The sequence below is a fragment of the Triturus cristatus genome, chromosome 5_2 (assembly GCF_964204655.1).
Source record: "Triturus cristatus chromosome 5_2, aTriCri1.1, whole genome shotgun sequence".
NCBI classification, from domain to species: Eukaryota; Metazoa; Chordata; class Amphibia; order Caudata; family Salamandridae; genus Triturus; species Triturus cristatus.
The window spans coordinates 390,880,929-390,897,367 of NC_140588.1; the positions used below are offsets into that span (position 1 = coordinate 390,880,929).

Below are 16,439 nucleotides of genomic sequence, written 5' to 3' on the forward strand. Positions count from 1 at the left end.
TGCGGGGTGGGCTCCCGTTTCCAAGGCACCAATGCGGGGGAATCCCCACGTCGGGATTCCCTCTGAATTCGTCGCAGCGCTGCAAGGCCCCATCACTCTCCTTGTCCTAGGAGAGAGATACAGCGCTCTGGCACAGGGGCCCCAAGGCTGGGCCCAGGCAGGCCAGCTCACAGGGCCCTCCAGCAGGGAGGCAGTTCCTTGTGGCGGTTCCTCCTGGGCCCAGCAGTAGCAAGTCCCCCCCAAGTCACAAGGAAGCACTATTCATGGGGTCATAGCCCCAGTATATATACATCATTTTCCTTTGTTCTGCCCTTGGCACAGGGCTGGGGGAACCAGTCTCAACTGGTTCTGGGGGGTGTTGGAGCACTCTGTGTACAGTGCTCACACCCTTCTTTGTCAGATGGGGCACATCACAGGGGGGCGGAGCCAGCATTCATCTAGACAGGCACAGACCTATTCAGGGTAAGAGGACTATTCCTACCACTACTCCAAATGCAGATCCCCTATTCAGCCTAGCTCTGACTCACCCCACCCTCCCTGGAGCCACACACACCTCACCAGCCCCTGTCGCCCCAAAGCCAGACATGTAATCCACATCAGGCAGGCACACACATAGCACACAGAAATGCCAACTTCTAAAAGTGGCATTTCTAAAATAGTGATAATAAATCTGTGCCCACCGTTGCGCAGCATTTATTATTACTATTCCAACCATACCAACCTTGACCACGCTGCTCCTCTCATATCAGGAATTACCAATGAAACGCTTATCAGTGAATCCCCAATGCATTCCTATGAGAGGGCAGCCTCACAGAACTGAGAAACCAAAATGGCTGTTTGTCTCTACCAGGGCATGCCACACACTTAAGGCACATGCCCTACCTTTTACCTACAATGCACCCTGCCCATAGGGCTAGCTAGGGCCTACCTTAGGGGTGACTGACATGCAGTAAAAGGGGGTTCACAGACGTGGCAGACACTTTAGGTGCCACGTCACAACGACAGTAACCCTGCGCGCACAGACCCTGCAATGGCAGAGACCTGAGACAGGTTTGAAAGGCCACTTTGGTGGGCGGCGCAATCAGTGCTGCAAGCCCACCAGTAGCATTTAATTTATCTGAGATACTTTACCTCTGGATAAAAAGGAAGCGAGGTGGCCGAGCAACTGAAGGCTCAAACCAGGCTCGAGCCAGATGCCTGGCTCTGGATCATCTTGAGGTTTTCTTGGACCCTCAAACTAAAAGCAAACTGAAGCTGAGCTTTCATGTGTCTTTTACCTGCCATCCATGGTATAACCTCATGCACAAAGAACTAATAAAAACAAAGCAGTGACCTTTGATGCGAAAAGAAGAATGAAAGAGATACCCATCCATGGCCGGCTTTAGGGCAGTGCGACTGGTTGCCGCACTGGGCGCTGACCTGTGGAGGGGGGTGCTGTGACCTCAGGGGGCGCTGTGCTTAGCAATATCTCATAATAAGAGCGATGAGGGGCACTTTTGCAGCTGGCAGTGAGAGAATCCAAGGAGGGGTTCATGGGACGTGGAGGCGCCAAAGTGATTTTCGCACCGGGCATTACCGGCCTTGTACCCATCTAGTAGCTGAAGTGAACAATATGAAGTCTGAAAACCTGGGATCAATACCAGCTACCCTGCTCGACCAAACTGTGTAATTCTAAGCAAGTATTTTATTTCACTGAGCCTCCTTTGTCTTCACTATCACGTATGACAGCATATTTAAGTACGTGAGTTTGCGGTGTGCGCTGTACAAAAATCTCTTCTGTTTGATTTAATAGACTATAATGTTGGTCAATGCATATTAATAATTTAGGCCACATATAGGATATACATGACACCTGACGTGCCTCTAGTTCACTAGTCGCATTGTTGCCATGGTGGGGTGTGTGGGCATGAATGTTTTCAAATTCATTTTAAAAAATGATCACTTTTTTAATGAATACTTCTCAGTGCAGTAATAAAATCTGATACACTAAGGTGAAATGCTTCCACGTGTTAAAGAAGCACATGAGAACTGTCACTTGATTTACATGCCTAATATTTTCTAGGCTCAGCTCGTGCAAGGGCTCTTAAAACCATACCAGACCCTTTGGATCCCCCACCTCTCCCTGTTCTGTGAAGCCAAGGGAGGTGCAACGAGTGAATAAAGAAATTAGTCTTCTCGCCAGGGTTGCTGCTATCTGAAAGAAATGTAAATATGTGCACTTGGTTAATCAGTAAACCTAAAGGGTGTCTGGCAGCCAGTATAAGGCTTTAATTGATGGATTCATTTGAGACTTTATGGTGAAAAATATATATTGTTTTTGAGAGGCAATGTAAGTGTGTTATCAGCTGAGTTCTGAAGTGTGTTCCTTTCAATAGAAACTAATAATTTATAACTAACTAAACTAAAGGAAACGTATGGTTTTATTTGATTAGTCATTTGAGTATTTATGGTGACAAAGTTTTATTCTTTTTGATAGGTAATGTAAGGTTGTTAACAGCTGAGGTCTGAAGTATGTCCTTCCAATGGAACCTTACTATAAAAAATGGTTTGCACTAGTGATAATCTGATTGTGTCTTAGTAAAAATATATATTTTAAATGCACTTGTTTTATCTTAAACATAAAGGCCCTGAAGGCGAGTTTGTCAGAATCAAGGTAGTTTTTATTGCACCTGATAAATAACAATACATGGTATGCCATATATTGGGTGTAGTAAATAGCACCGACGACGAGTTTTTGTGGACGAACGTGGAGGTTGTTTTGCATCGTGCACCAAAATCTGCATAGTATATTAAATAACCTAAATATGTTCACTGCTAAAATTCAGTAGGCTTGACTTGCCAAAATGTAACCAAGGGTGCGATATTTAACACTCCTGGTAATTTCTGGATGCAGTAAATAGCACCCAATTCAGAATTCTAAACCTTGCACAAACCAGGGTTTATGCAGGGGTTAGAAAATTCCAACTGTTCGCAAATAGGCTCTAAATTTCTCAGCACACTTTTCAGCACCCTATTTTATTCTGTGTTAATAACATTTTAAACAAGCACTTGCGATGAAATAGGTCTCGCTTTTGCAAGAGTTTGAGCTATTGACATTGTAAATGACAATGCCTTTTATTTGTGTTTTAAAAACATGCAAGTGGTGTGGAAACACACACTTTGTACTTGTTGCTTACCAGAAGCAAGTGTGGCAGTAACTGTGCCTATTTTACTGCCAGCCTTGGTTCTCCTAAGCAAGGACGAGAATTACAAAGTGGTTGTTGACGCACCGCTAGCAGGTTTTTAATATACAGTTTTTTATTTTACAAAATATTTCAGAAGCGCAAGCTCTGTGTTGGCGAAACCTAAAAACAGGCCAACATCACGAGAAAGACAAAACGATGGTGAAGGTGCAGTAGGAAGAATTAGCCAATAGATGGGGGGTATATACATAGAGAACGGGATTGAGGCTCGGCCCGGTAGGGAGTACATCTGGGCCGGAGGAGGGTCTCTGTTTTTGCTGGTTCCATTTCTGTGTTTATAATGGCCTCCATTTTAAAGACATAATGAATCTTCTGTTTAAGTACTACAAGCAGAGACAGTCCGAATCTGCTCCCCTGAGTGTGCACGAGTGAATTGCTTCTGGAGCTATTTTGCCCCCATGACCCTCCACTTCCCCAGACTAGTTCATCCTGTGCCTGTAAGAAAGGGTGAGCAGAAAGAAGAAGAGAGCGATCTTTGTTTGATTTAGCAAGTCTTTCCTACTGAAACCTTTCCTTTTCAGAGACATTTTAGAACACCTATTATCACAGTCTGCTATCTCACATTTCGTGCAAATTTTGTAAAAGGTCTTTCAGTTTTATTAGTGATTATTACACGTGTTTTGATCTCCCGTGTTACGGAAGTTTGTTTTCTGACAATGTGCGCCTGTGGATTGAACCAGTGCTCTATTCAGATGAAAAAATGATGCGCTATATTAAAAAAAACAGGAAAGATATGAAAAATAGAAAGGAAAACATTTCGTTAAACTAGAAGAGGCAACTGTGCAATCACGAGAATTTCTGAGCCATAAATACAGGGAGTGGCGGCGGTGTTTGGCATTGAAAGAGGAAAACATGTTGTTTTGTAATTTTTGGATTTGCGAATTTTGATGTCTCTTTTTTTCGCAGACATGTGTGTATTTTTACGAGTTTTGTGAATGTCTCTGGCTGAAAATGTATCTGAATGAGGCCAGGTAATCTACCTAAGGCACTGGATGAAGCCTTTGGAGGGAACATTTCAGGGCAGTGACTAGGTCCCCCCACCATTGGTAAGGACATTCTTCGTCACTCACCAGGGCAGAGAAAGGGGCTCTGGACGACAACATTGATAAGAGGAAATGTCTGTGCTCGTCCCAGGAGAGAATTAATAACGTCACCGCATGCATGCAGAAGCAACGTCATTTGGCTGCGCAGAGGAGCAAAAGCAGCAGCTGTGGCAGAATGTGCTAGGTGTTGTTAGGCAACCAGGGTAGCAAGTGTGTGGGGGCAACACCAGGGCTTCGGAAAAAAGTACATGTTGCTAATATATACCACTGGAATGGTTCAGTTAACTAAAAGAATTAAAGGAAGAGCCATCAGATTTGCGAAGCTGTGTGAATGACTTACCCTGGATGAAATGTTGGTGCAGGGGCGGACAAACTGTATTTAATAGGTCTTAAGGTTCTATTGAATGAGGGAGACACCTTAATCTGTGCACCCGGGCTGTGTAGAGGAACAAAAGCAGCAGCTGCCACAGAATGTGCTACAGATTGTTAGGCAACCAAGGTAGCGTGTGTGTGGGGGCAACGTCAGGCCGTCGAAAAAAAGTGCGTTTTGCTAATATATACTGCTGGAATGGTTCAGTAACCAAAACATATGTGCATGGCTGCATGTTCAGCGGGCATCATGGTATTAAATGAATAGTCCCCAAAGAAATAGATAATGACCTAAAGTGTAAAGAAACTGTAGTTGACCGGTGCTCCTGGCCTAAAAACGTACGTGATGTATCGGGAGCACCGGCCAATATGGAGCCAGGAAATAGGAGCGATGGAGTTGTGAGACAATAACAAGCAGCAGCTGTAATTACACTCCATAGAGTGATTACAGCAGGTCTTGCAGCAGCGCACGTGCGCTGATGCTCGACCTAAAAAATGACTTGCATATCAGCATTTCTGTCAGTCGATTGGTTGTACCACTTAGCACTATAAATACACTTCACTAGTCCACAGTGCACTAACCAGAATTCAGTTCTGTGACTCACTGGCTACACACACATCTGCAGTGATTGCATCAACCAACTGAGCATTCATAACATAAGAGTGTATTTCCCACTGGTTACATCCACATGCATTTATTTTTCATTTAAGGGGTGTGCATTGTTTTTGTATTTACCTGAAGGTGAGAGGCCTACAAAATATTTGCATAATAATTTGTAATTTTTAGACGCTTGTCTTGCCTGCCCCAAATCTCCCCTGCCCTCATTGCCCACTGAATCAAATTTTTTAAGCATGTGAATCCCTGGTTGAATTGTGAAATACTTTGTTGGAGGTTGTCGCTGAGGCCATATCTGGAGCTCAGCACGGCACACATCAACTAAACAACTGTGGGGCATATTTACAAGGGCATTGCAACACCAGAGCGCCAGTGGCACAATGCTATGTCCTACCCTTTGATGCAGTCTTCTGCGCCAAAGGGGTGTGCACTGGGTGTTGCTGTGGGTGTACCCACACAACACCCATTGCTTTTTGACACTGCTCCAAATTTACCAGGATGTGTAAATCTGAGGCAGCTCCAAAACTAACACCATTCAAAAAGAGGCTCCAGAGTGGTGCAACAAGGAGAAATAATTGTATTTCTCCTCGTTTTTTGCTCTTTCAGTGTGTGCTGCATTCTGCAGCACACATCAAACGAGCAAATTTCATTAATGATTGTTTATGTGTAGGAAGGTATCCCTTCCTGCACATAAATAATCATCCCTGCAACACAGGCACCCTTTAACAATGGTGCAAGGGTATCTGCGTTGGCACTAGTCACTTTTTTAACGCCAGCGCAGGGGTGAGCACAGGGATGCGCAGCATTATTGGTAATATGGCACATCCCAGTGCTTTTGAAATGACGCAGCTGGGTGCAGCAGATCTGCTTGCGGCGCCGCGCCTTTTTATTGTAAATATTCCCGTGTGTGCAATGGATGCTGCAGCACATGGTGGAGGGGGTAGTATGGTCGGGGAGGCTGAAGCTCTAAGGGCATTGCACGCCTGACTGGGAATTTGCTCCCATTACTTAAGTAGGAGTATAGTGGCAGAGAGGAGCAGACAGGATCGGACGGTTCTCCTGTTGGGAGATACATGGCCCGCTGGACTGCTTCATGCTTCTCAGCTGAGCCAACAGGAGGTGGATTGAAGTTGATGGTTCAGACCAGGGAAGGGTAGAGGAGCAGCCAATAAAGGGTGAATAAGGGTCGAGTTATGTCTGTGTGTATCCAGAGACACTGTACTTTGAGGAGCTGTGCAGTATTCCAGGGAGAAGAAACCAGCAAGGGGACAGCCCAAATGAAGAACTACTGATGCCACTCCAAGACCTCCTCCTCCTATCTGTTCATGATCACCCTGGTGATCCAGAACACCCAGGAGAAGAGGCTGATACTCTCCCAGGTAAGAGGACCCCCGTTCACACATATAACCATACCCTCAGCTCAGTGCTGGAATTTGAAAAGTATTACTTTGGTAATTTATAACCAAGCCCACTGGAATTACGAGATTGTGCTGCTGCGGCTCTTTTTGCATAATTAAAGATTTGCCAGATTTACAACATAATCCACCATCTGCTGCATATTCTGCAGATTTTAACAAAAAACTAATTTTGTTTCTAGCTCAAACGGTTCCAAAGTTATTAAAAATGCAGCGGCATTTGTTGCCGCACAGTGGAAGGCCCTTTGCAGACCTGTATTGGTAACCTTTTTGTTGCTTATTGCTATATTCAGGAGTTAAACTGGTATTAACTAGGTGCAGCCAATACCCAGACAGTGTTACCAAGTTTAACAAGCATTTGCAATGCAATCGGTCTCGCCTTTGGGACCTTATATGTTTTTATCTATGCAGCACATTAGCCTGGGTGCTGAAACATCTACTGGTCTTTAACATGGAGCAAAAGTAAGCACCAAGCTGGGTGACATTCCAGGTATGGGAACACATGGAGAGAAATGTTGCCTTTCAGTGGGAAATGGTATAGTCCAAAGCTCTGTGTTTTTTAAATATAAATGCAGGGCCTTCGGTGGTCATATCACTGAAAATACAAGATTTGGAAATATATTATTGTCTACAGGTGCTCGTGGAAGACAATGTCTATGGACTGGAATCTAGAGAATGCTAAAGTGATTCTGGTATTTTACTGACCTTTGCTAGTCGTTTTCTAACAAGAAAGTTAAATAGACCCAGTCGCCAAAAAAAAAAAAAAACAAGAGTGAGTGCTACGGGCAATAATGCAAGCAAGAAAGTGGGGTCTTACGCCACAGTTTGCAAAAAAAAAAAAATTATAAAGCCTTCAGACCACTGTGTCCAGGTGCTACTGTACCTGCGGCGCTATTGCAAGCTACACCCCTAAATACCCCCCTCTAGAAAAGTTTGGTGTGGAGAAGCGTTGAGAAGGGAGAAATGAATGGAACTTGTGAGAAGAAGAAAAAGCAGGGAGAGAGAGCATGGGAACAGATGGAGTGCTGAATATAAAATAAAACACCTATTGACTATGCCAATGCTGAAGTGTTTTGCTAGAGCTATTGGCTTTGCTAATGTGTTAAAGGTGTGTTTCAGATTAGTGTGGCTGCTGTCTCGAATGCTTGAGGCAGTACAAAAGGGCAGGGTCTTTATGTTCATCAATCTTTGAATTTTAACAAATATGAGCTCTAATTCACTGGGGATTGCACTTCATAAACTGCAGCCGTTCTCCCTGTTGTTTGGTGGAAGTCCCGGCACAAAGGGGCAGTTTTAGGGGAGGGTGGAATAAAATACATCACAACTTCATCAGGAAAGCTGTGATAGTTGGATAGATTTCATTCTGATTTTAAATTGAAAAAGAAACAAGAATTGGCAATGTTTCTACAAACGGAGGCACGGGCTGGCATGTCACTGTGCCCTAAAGGGATTCGATAAGGACAAGAAACCTTTTGGCGCAACCTTTGAATTTTTTAGTATGTGTCCCTACCAAAGGGGAGGGATTACGGACACAGATATTTTAAGAGGAAGGCAAGGGTTTGTATAGATGAAACAAGTATAACCAGAACACATAGTTCCAAACACACTCAGTCCTTCAGGCTTGCACATGCTTCCTCTCTACCTTTGTTGTGAAGCTGCTGCCCTAAGCCCACCCAGGGAAGGTTGTTTGGCAGCTTCCTCATACAATGCAAAATCCAGTGTTCACTCTTGAGAATTCGCTGTACTGGAAATGTTGGTAAATGAAAACCAAACTAAATATCTATTTAGAAATGTAACTTAAAAGGGTTTGCTCCTTACCTTGCAACTCGCACCTTCGTTTAGCTTGCAAATCCAGTAATTGAGGAAGGGGGTGGGAGTAAAGACAGCATGGACAACAAGACGGGGGTGGGAGCAAAGAGAGCACGGACAACGGGTGGGGAGGGAGTAAAGACAACACAGAAAACGGGAGGGGGTGGGAGTAAAGACAACACGGAAAGCGGGTGGGATGGAGTAAAGACAACACGGAAAACGGGTGAGGGGGTGGGAGTAAAGACAACCCAGAAAACGGGTGGGGGGGCGGGAGTAAAGACAACCCAGAAAACGGGTGGGGGGGCGGGAGTAAAGACAACCCAGAAAACGGGTGGGGGGGCGGGAGTAAAGACAACCCAGAAAACGGGTGGGGGGGCGGGAGTAAAGACAACCCAGAAAACGGGTGGGGGGGCGGGAGTAAAGACAACATTGTAAGTGAGGAAGGGGGCAGGAGTAAAGACAGCACGGACGACAACAACAGGGGGACGGGAGTTAGGAGTGCACGGACAATGGGTGGGGGGCAGGAGTAAAGACAACACGGAAAATGGTTGGGGGGATATGTAAAGATAACACGGACAGCGGAAGTGGGAGGGCGGAGGTAAAGACAACCCGGACAACAGGTGAGTGGGGCAGAAGTACAGACAACCCAGAAAACGAGTGGGGGCAGGAGTAAAGACAACCCGGAAACGGGTGGGGCGGCGGTGGTAAAGACAAAACGGAAAACGGGTGGGGGCAAGAGTAAAGACAAAGCAGAATATGGGTGGGAGTAAAGACAGCACGGACAACAACAGGGGGACGGGAGTAAAGAACGCCCAGACAACGGGAGGGGGTGGGAGTACAGACAACACAGAAAACGGGTGGGGGGTGGGAGTACAGACAACACAGACAACGGGTGGGGTGGGAGTAAAGACAACAAAGAAAGCGGGTGGGGGGGTGGGAGTAAAGACAACACAGAAAGTGGGTGGGAGTAAAGACAACACAGAAAGCGGGTGGGGATGGCAGTAAAGACAACACAGAAAGCAGGTGGGGACTAAAGAAAACACGGAAAATGGGTGGGGACTAAAGACAGCACGGACAATAGGAGGGTTGGCAGAAGTAAAGACAACCCGGACAACAAGTGGGGGGCTTCTAACGTCAGAAAGGTCAAGTCTGATAACCTGTCTCTAGCCTTATGATGTATAAAACTTTATCTAGGATCACCTTAACTCTCCATGCACTGCGAAGACGACACCGGATGTATTATACTGTCCCCGAACTGCACAGCCTGAAAGTATGCAATCGATACATAATATGGTGGCAAAGTGATAGCATTCATACAGCGAAACACTGGCACCGATCACTGCCATTCCTTCCTTCCGGCGTCACTGGCAGTGCCTGTACATACAAACACATGTTCTTGATTGGGAGCATACCTAAGCTGAGCACGGGGAGAGTTCCCTTATGATCTGTTCTTTATTTGCAGGTTGCATACAAATTCTTTATACAATAACATTCATGACGCATTGCACCATTAATATAGAATAAGAAACGCTTTGCAATATCACACTACTATTAAAAACAAGATGAGGGAAAAACATGAACATATCACGTTCCAACCTTTACAAAGTTACACGCACATCGTCTGGGCCTTTATATTTGGGTTTATAATTTCGACTGGCATTCAGTTACAACAAATACTGGGTAAAGAAGGCACAGACAACGGGTGGGGGGCGGGGGTAAACACGGCACAGACAAACATGAGCAAGAACAGACGTTTTTTTGCCAAAGGAATGACTGACATTCAGTCAAACATTTTAGATGACAACTCGGAAGTTACCAATTATAAATGAAAACGAGTCAAGTACTAAAACACAGCTTCACTGAGATGCGCTCTGTAATAAAGTCCGAGTGACTTTTAGGGGTTGAATACACTGAATATACACTGAACAATGAGCAGTGCCAGAGCTGACGAAATGCATTGCTTTTTCATTTCGTTGCTGTAAAAAAGTACAAATAATTCACCAACAAAAAGAAAGCCTTTCACGGCATTCCTCACTTTGCTCTAAGCAGCCATTTCAAAATCTACCGAACAAACATTTGCTATGAGAAGGGTTGGCAGAAGCGACCCGTCACCGCCCACGACCATTTCTCTCCTTTCAGTTCTCGTTAGTTCTTATCTTTAGGTCCCAGACGTTATACCACAGAACCCGCCTCGGCATGCCTCACTTTCGCAATGAGGCCTCGGCACTCCTGCGGAAATGTGGGCTGGTGACTGCAGCGCCTTACTCTTGTCACCGAGTATGGAGGGGGGAGCTGCCTCACAACAGAAGGCTGAATCAAACCGCACGCATCCGGAATCCCCACCTCAATGATGGGGCAAGGGCGAGGGGCCTGCCAGCGTACTCTTAGTATGGCCCTGCGGATTCCATAACAAACAAGCACTGATAGTGCTAATCTTCTTGCATATGTAACGTCATAGACTTAAAAAACAAGGGACCCACTAGCAGCTGAGTAGCGGCGCTGGTGTTGCGTGCGGCAGGCTTGGGCTTCCGTCACTTCCTCAACGGCGGCGGCCCCTGTGTAGCCAGGCCCCTCCCTTCCAGTCACGGGTCTTCTGTCCGCTACACTTTCGTTTTCTGCTTCTGCTGCTTTTTGTTTTTAAGTTCCTCTTAATGCGCAGGAGCGTCTGTTTAGCGGCTGCTGGACGACGCATGCGCAATATAGCCGCCTGGACAGGTCAGGCAAAATAAAGTGCGAGACTCAGCCAGCCAATCCCATGACAAAACAAGCATTTCAAAATGTAATAAGACTCATCTAACGCGAGCCCTATTGCATTATAAACAAAAGTGTGTGTGTCCAAGAAGGCATGATCAGGAGTGGGGAGGGGGGTGGTGGTAGGCATAGAAGTTACAGACTGCGGGATGGAAGGGGGGGTGCCAGAGGAACAAAAGAGTTTTCAAAGTAAAGGGGCTGATAGCCATGGAAGGAGAAAAATGACGACATGGCTGTTAGGAGGAGGGACAAACAAGCCGAAAACAAATCAGGATGCAGCATTTCGGATTTAGGCCAATCAAAAACATGGATTGAAAGTGGGCGGAGCTTCCCCCACTATACTGTATACTGCATGTCTCGCAAAGCGAACAGCGTGTTGCGCTGCAACGCTATGCGAGACCTAAAAATGGCAAAATAATTAGGTAATACTAGTACAAATGTGCCTCAATATGCAGCATAATTTGCCCTATCTTGCCGCATACTCCACCCAGCAGCATAATTTAGCCCTCTCCTGCTGCATAATTCCAGTGGTCCTGCTTATAACTTGATGGTCAAGGTGTGGCAGAGGAATGGGGACGGATTCATGAGGAACAGAGTCATGAAAAGTGGAAACTGCCTGTCAAGTTATATACATATGTTTTAAAAAATCTGGCACAAAGAATTTATCGACAAGGACACCTGCGAAAGTAAGTCTTTTCTAGTTTACTTTATCGGTCAAAAAGAGGCTGCATTTGAAATATCTCTCATAGTTAAACACCAGCTACACAGTGCTTGAAATAAGAATATAGGAGTGCAGGTAGATCCTTTTGTTACTTCCAGATTATAAATTGCAACATTTATATAGGCTAGTGAGCTATGAATGGGCATGAAGGAGGTGTATGCAAACTGCACGTCATTGGTTTAGATCCTTTTTTTTTTTTTTTTTTAGAGTTTTATAAAGCGCTAACTAGACCCGAAGATGTCAGGTATCAGAGTGCTTTACATGAGCACCAGTTTCGATACAGATGAACACATTAATTTTTTTGTTAGGCAGGGAGAGATTAAGGGCCAGATGTATGAAGGCCCTGTGTTTTGCGATTTCCTAATTGCGAATCTTTGCGATTCACAATTAGGAAATTGCAAAATGGAATGCATGTAAGTGTGTTTAACACTTTTAGCGATTCCTGGGGGATCGCAAATGACCTTCCTCATGAACATTAATGAGGTAGGTCGCAATTTGCGACCCCCTAGGAATACCAAAAATCACAGGGATGGTGACCTGCTGGGCTCAGCAGACCACCATGTCTGTGATTGCTTTTTAATAAAGCAATTCTTTTTTTTTTAAATGTAGCCCAGTTTCTTTAAAGGAAAATGGGATGTGTTTAAAAGAAAACATGAAAAGTTTCATTCCATGGGACCACTGCCTGCTCTTAAAAAATCATTTAACTAACATTCACAAAGGGGAAGGGGTTGCGAATGGGTTACCACCTACAAGAAGTAGGTGGAAATATGCAAACATTTTGCGACCGTATTTATGGTCACAAAACATTAATGCATACCATTAGGATTCGCTATTTGGAAGGGCCGCCCTAAACACCCCCTTCAAATAGCGAATTGCAAACCGAATCGCAAAATTGGGTTTACTACATCAGAAATGCATTTTTGCGACCGTAAACGGGTCGATTCTGCGAATTGGCCCGTTTGCGAGGAGCAAAATCCATGATGCATCTAGCCCGAAGTGATTTGCCCAGAATCAAAGGATGTTGAGCGTCATTGCATAGACTCAAACTCCATTCCCCAGCTTCGAGGTTGACCGCTCTAGCCGTAAGGCTATATCCGCATTGCTATTTCTCATTCTGTTGTTCAAGTTTGCCTTGGAGGGTTCCTTTGGTTAGTAATAAAGTTTTGTTCGTACAGACAAACCTAATAACTGCATTATGTTTTAAATTCTGACTTCGTGTTTCTCTCGACCATGCACTCTTAAAATGTAATGTCTATAAGTATGGAGGATATGTGACTCCTACACCTTATAACACTGTCATTGTCTTTTGTAACATTTCCTGTACATTGTTTTATACATTTGTGCAATTTATTATCTGTTTGTGTATGATTTAAAGCTATCTGACACCTTACAATGGGATGAGTAGCACTATAAAAAATGAAATAAAAAATAAATTAGTAAGTGCCATTTTAATCATTATTTGTGTAGTTACTCATACAGCTACATCAGGCATTATTACAGTGCGTGCACAGCTCTTACATAAAGGTGTTGAACAAAGTGAGAAACCTGTCTCCAAATCGTAGTACTTGTGAAGTGATAACAACCTGTGTTCCATTGCATTGGCGTCCAGGCGTTAGCCTCCTGATGACTCCCATCCAGGATAATACTTGAACACTGACCCTTTAAATCAGGCTTTTGTTTTGGGTCCACCTGGAAGTGAAAATGAGAAAACCCCCAGCCGCTTGCTGGTTGCTGCTTGGAACAGAAAACAGACACTGTGAGGACGCTGTCGAACTGTGCACCGGTGTTGGAAAAAGACACCAGGACAAATTTTGCATATTTGACTGAGTCGATCAGATCCCTGATCTAGCTCAGAAATAGCTGCCAGAACTGGGACCTGGAGTGATCTCCCATATTTCCTGCACTGCCTTTGCACCTCTAATGGGCCATTTTGCTTTTGGCAGGAACCGAAAACGTTCCTGGCACATTGATGGACCAGAGTGGGATAAGTTATGACCAGCTGAGTTGGAGCGGGGTTAGTCACACATCAGGAGACTCAACTTAAGACTGACCATGCCCTAGAAGCATTAGAGCAACTGATCTGCCGAAACCTCAAGTAACGTTATATAGTTTCAGTCACCTTCCAGTGTCACAATCATCAATTGCAAACATGCATTTTTCTGTGGAGAGTCTCACTGGTATTTATTTTTCCACCTGAAATAAAAAAAGACCCGTTTTCAATTTTCTGTCTGAAAAAAACAAACTCCCCCAATGTATACTTATGTTAAACTCCATTACATTCAGAGAGTCCAGTGCAAAATTTCTCAGGCATCAGGTTTCAGCTTGGCAAGGAGAGCACCTTCCCGATTAAAGACCACACTTGGGGGCGAGTTAGCGGGATGAGTTAACTGTAGCACTGTTACTGTTGAAACTTCAAATCTATGTACAGGTCATGACTTAAAAGCCTATCAATCAATCAATGAATCAATCAAACTGGATTTATATAGCGCTGCTAATCACCCGATAGGGTATCCAGGAGCTAACAGGTCTCCAGGGCTCATTCAAACAGCCTGGTTTTGAGTGCTCTATGGTAGTCTGGGAGAGAGGAGATAGTGCAGAGGTGCTTGGGGAGGCTGTTCCAGGACGTTGCTGAAATGTTAGAGAAAGAGCATTCTCTGCTTCTGCTTCTATTGATGCGAGGCATATGGGCAAGGGCAAGGGAGGCGGATCATAGATTTGTTGATGGGTGATGAATGTTCATTCGATGGTTGATGTATTCAGGTCCTTGGGTGTGCAGGGCCTTGTGTGTCTGGTCAGCATCTTGAATTGGCATCTCTTCTGTACAAGGAACCAGTGGAGTTGCCTGAGGTGGGGCTGATGTGGATTCTTTCTCCAGTACCTTGGCCGAGAATGGTAGCTGGGAGATTGGCTGGTAGTTTTTGAGTGTGCTAGGGTTGGCGGAGGGCTTCTTGAGAAGTGGTCTGACTTTGTTGTGTTCCCAGGAGTCCGGAAAGGTTGCAGTGGTGACAGGTGTTGAGCAGGGTGGTGAGCTCCTGACCGATACTTTGGTTTCTGCGGTTGAAAATGTGATGTGGGCATGGATCTGTGGGAGCTCCTGAATGGATGGACTTCATGATGGAGGTGGTGTCCTGGGTAGAGATGTGGTTCTAGGTGGTCAATTGGTGGCTCATGTCGGTTGTAGTGGGGGCAGGTCTGTCAAGGAGGTCCATGGGTGAAGGCTGGAGTTAGAAGTTTCTGTAAATACTTGCAATCTTGTCGTGAAAGAAGTCTTCAAGGTTGTAGCACAACTCCTGGGAGGGTGTGCTGGGGTTTTCGCTAGTGACCGGGTTGGAGAACTCCTTAATGTCGTTGAATAGCTCCTTGCTGTTGTTGGTGCTGATTTCAAAGCATTGGCTAGGGATGGCTTCTTTGTGGCCCTTATTAGGCAGTGGTGGATGTTGAGGGAGGTTTTGAATGCTGCTCTGTCTGAGGTGTTCTTGCTGGTGCACCATCTCCTCGCAAGCTGTTTGCTGTCAAGTTTCACTGTTCTGATTTCTTGTATGTACTAGCAGGCATTTTTGGTGGATCATCTCTGCTTGTTGCTGTTGATGGGGGCGATGCTAGCTGTGCAGTTGGTAATCCAGTCGTTGAAGATATTAATTCCCTGTTCCAGACTGTTCGCGGTTCCTGGGGTGGAAGTGTTGAGGGCATTCGTCCAACTGGTTTCTGAGATTTTTCCCCAGTTCCGGCGGGGAGTGCTGGCTCTCTTGGGGATGGCACTGCAGGGGCTGGAGATTGTGAGGTGGATGATGGAGTGATCGGTCTATGTGATTTATGTTGCATGGCTGTAAATGATGCAGTTGCTGGAGGTGAAAATGGAGTCCATTGTGTGTCCTGCGATGTGTGTGAGGTCACTGATGGTCTGGGTTGGGTCAGTCCGAGGCTGTTCATGCTGTTGAGGGGGTTGCGTGGTGTTGTGCTTGCTGGGGTCCTCCATCCGGAAGTTGAGATCACCGAGAAAGATGTAGTCCTTGGAATTCAGGTCTAAGGTTGCGATACTGTCTGCAATGGAGTTGCAAATACTGGGGTGAGGTACCACGGCTGGTATGCAAGAATGCCTCTGGTGGTTGTCTTGCTGTCTGTGTGGAGCTTGAAATTGAGGTGTTCCATGTGGGTGGTGTCATCAACGGTGTTGGTGGTGCACTGTATGGCGTCTCTGTGAATGATGGCTATTCCTCCCCCAGTTTGTTGGTGGGGACCGCAGTGGCTATGTCCAAGGCAGAGGCTGGGTTGAGCCAGGTCTTGGTAAGGAAGACATTGTCAGGTGTGTGGGTTGTGATGAGGTCCCATAATTTGGTGGAGTGCTTGCCCATTGAGCTTGTGTTGAGGAGTAGGCCATTGAGTCGGTGGCTTGCTTCTTGTGTTGGGAGGCATGCAGTTGGCGTGGTGCTCTGGGAAGGTACAGGTGCGGACGTCTGGTGAAGGAGAAGGCAC

At 45.5% G+C, this 16,439-nt stretch overlaps 1 protein-coding gene and 1 long non-coding RNA gene across 6 annotated transcripts in view; one reads left to right on the plus strand and one right to left on the minus strand.

Annotated features, from left to right (window-relative positions):
* The window catches only part of LOC146823052 (uncharacterized), a 339,929-nt gene extending 328,814 nt beyond the window's left edge, over positions 1-11,115 (minus strand). For all 3 annotated transcript variants that reach the window (XR_014962128.1, XR_014962127.1, XR_014962129.1), the window contains exon 1: positions 10,975-11,115. This is a non-coding gene — a long non-coding RNA (uncharacterized LOC146823052). The remainder of the gene's footprint in view (positions 1-10,974) is intronic.
* Positions 1-16,439, plus strand: part of LOC146823053 (N-acetyllactosaminide beta-1,6-N-acetylglucosaminyl-transferase-like) — a 361,189-nt gene that overhangs the window by 154,220 nt on the left and 190,530 nt on the right. The window lies entirely within an intron of this gene.